The sequence below is a fragment of the Sminthopsis crassicaudata genome, chromosome 1, assembly GCF_048593235.1.
Source record: "Sminthopsis crassicaudata isolate SCR6 chromosome 1, ASM4859323v1, whole genome shotgun sequence".
NCBI classification, from domain to species: domain Eukaryota; kingdom Metazoa; phylum Chordata; class Mammalia; order Dasyuromorphia; family Dasyuridae; genus Sminthopsis; species Sminthopsis crassicaudata.
This window is the reverse complement of record NC_133617.1, coordinates 152106359-152109209: the sequence shown is the minus strand read 5'-3', so window position 1 is coordinate 152109209 and position 2851 is coordinate 152106359. Positions and strand designations below refer to the sequence as shown.

The window sequence follows — 2851 nt, the reverse complement described above, 5'->3', positions numbered from 1 at the left end:
CCTGCAACTTTGCTAAAGTTGTGGTGTACAGTAATTTTCAAAACTTTCTAACCATATTTTCAAAGTAGATTAAAAGGCCTATTTCATAAAAATATCAGGCTGTGTTAAATTTGTGAACAATTAAACATCTTTACATATTGTAATCCCTCCCCAACCACAGTCTCTCTTACATATTTGTCCTTAACATTTTTCTATCTTTTATAATCATTACTAAATATATCTTGTGCATTTAGTTGTAAGTTACATTTGGTATGGCATGTTCTCTAATTATTATCTTTTTATCTCTCCTCAAATTGTTACAATAGCTTCCAAACTGGTCTTCCTACTTCCTGTCTGTATTTTTTTCTCCAACCCATCTATTTAAAACAGCCAAAGTAATCATCCTGAATGCATATATCTAAGCCTATCAGTCACCTATTAAAATATTTTAGAATTCTACATTGCTTATAAAATTAGAGTAGGTTACATCCCTTCTCATCTTATCCATCAGATTGCAGATCAATTCAGGTCTTTCTTTCCTCAAAAATCATCTTCTGGGCCCTTCCCTACTATACATAAATGTAAACAAATTTACCCTTTCCTTTGAAACAAAACATACCAAAACCTTCATTAGATCATACCATTCCTTTAAACCATTTTCTTACATATTTTCTCACTTTCTCAAACCATTACAAAATACATTCTATTCTCATTATTTTTCTCCCTACTCCTAAAACCACTATAATTTTGCTTACAACTTCATTACTCAATTAAAGATGTTATCTCCAAAACTACCAGTGATCTCTTAATGGACAATATTGATTGACCTTCTCTTGAGTTGTCCTTCATCTTATTTGGCTTTTGTGGTGCATTTGCAAATGAAGACCATCCTATGCCCTTCTATACTCTTTCTTCTCTGGAGTTTCTTGAACAACTTCTGATTTTCTTCTACCTATTTGATCACACTTCTCAGAATGCTTTGTTGGCTCTCATTCTTCATAACTCTTATGCATTCTCTTACCTCTAAAATTTTAGTGATCTCACTTTATTTAAGGATGCTTGCAGATGATTCTCAGACCTACATATTCAGTTCCTTCTCTCCTCCAAGCTCTAGTCTGTCATTTCCATTTGTCTATTGAACATTTCAAACTAAATATTCAAGAGATTCCTCGAATCCAGCATGTGTTTTTTTTTTTTTTTAAAGCAAACTAAACCAAATAAAAAGCTTTCCCTCCTTTCTTGCAGATCCACTTTTCTTCTAAATCTGTTTCTGTCAAAGGAACCATTGTTCCTCAAGTCTCTTAGATGTGTAATTTTTGCAACATTCTTCATGCATTATCTTCCCTCATCCCACACATTTAGTCATTTTCCAAATCGTGCCTCAACTTCACAGCTCTCTCTCTCTCTCTCTCTCTCTCTCTCTCTCTCTCTCTCTCTCTCTCTCTCTCTCTCTCTCTCTCTCTCTCTCCACAGAGAAATATTCTGTTCATAGACATGGAGGACTAAGTATAGGGCAAGTAGAACAGCTTTGTGTGGTTTGTTATTAGAAGTGAAATGAAATAAGAGAAGGAAACCAGAATAGAACCAAATTGGAAAAGGTATTATATTTGAAGCTGAGGAATTTTTTTTTATCATTGAGACAGGGAACTATTGAAGGTTTGTAAGTAGTGAAGTGACATAGATTGGGAAAAAGGTCATCCAATTTATTAATTAATAGATCATTGATATTAGATAAATGACCAAGAGATATAGACCAGTAATTCACAATTGCAAACTATATACAACCACATAAAAATTGCTCCAAATCACCAAAAATCAAAAAATGCAACTCTAAAGTCTCATCTCATATCCAAAAAATTAGAAAGGATGACAAAAGGGGATCAATTGTGAAGCCAGAGGGGTTTTGAAAAGATGGGAACAATAAAACACTGTTGGTTAAATAATGAATTAGTTTAATAATTCTAAAAGGCAGTTTGGAATTATTCTTTTAAGAAAGTCAGTAAAGCTTTTTGTAGGTCTATCATATTCCACTGGATTGCCAAAATGACAAACACAAAACATAAAAGGAGAAGGATATAATACATATTTTCCAGGCCCTTTTGAAAACATGGCTTGGTCCCTTTGGCTACATATATACAGGAAAGGTGATATTGTTAATACCAAAGTAGGGGCACAGTTCAGCAAGGAATGCCCCACAAATGTTAGCATAGTAAGACTGGATTGATCTACGATGTTATTCAATATGCTGTAGGTATTGTTGTAAACAAATAGGTTGAGGGCAAGATTTTAGCCAAGAGAATGAATGTGCTTATTGAGCATATTAAGCATCCTAAGTGTAAAGATATCTTCCTGAACTGGATAAAGTAAAATGATCAAAAGACAAAACAAAAGGCACTTGGGCTCAGTTGGAACATTAGCTTGTCTCATTCAGAGAAGCACACTTTGTGAGAACCAATGGCAATGAGCTATTGGAACTAATTCCCTACAAAGAAATGATTATAATAAATAAATAGATAAATATATAAAGATTCTTGGAATATGCAGGGGGAGGGAGGGAGAAAGTCATTAAGATATCCATGCATCCTGCCCCAGATCCCACTGATATGACTCTCAATGAAGTCAAAAGAGGTAAAAGACAGAAATCAAGTTCCTATATATACCAAACTTTTAAAGGAACACTTTTCATGGTAATGAAAAACTAAAAACAAAGATGTCCTTCATTTTGAAATGGCTAAGCCACTTTTAATCCTTAATATCAATTTTAAGAGAAGATGAATAGGAATATACAGAGAATCACAAGAGTTCAATATACTGATGAAAAAACTTGAACCATTAAAACAATATATGAAATAACTGCAACCTATATAAATAG

The 2851-nt window shown here is 33.4% G+C and overlaps 1 pseudogene; it reads left to right on the top strand.

The window, feature by feature from the left end:
• Nucleotides 1-2022: 2022 nt before the first annotated feature.
• On the top strand, nt 2023-2492 carry LOC141552195 (large ribosomal subunit protein eL21-like; annotated as a pseudogene).
• The last annotated feature ends 359 nt before the right edge of the window (nt 2493-2851 follow it).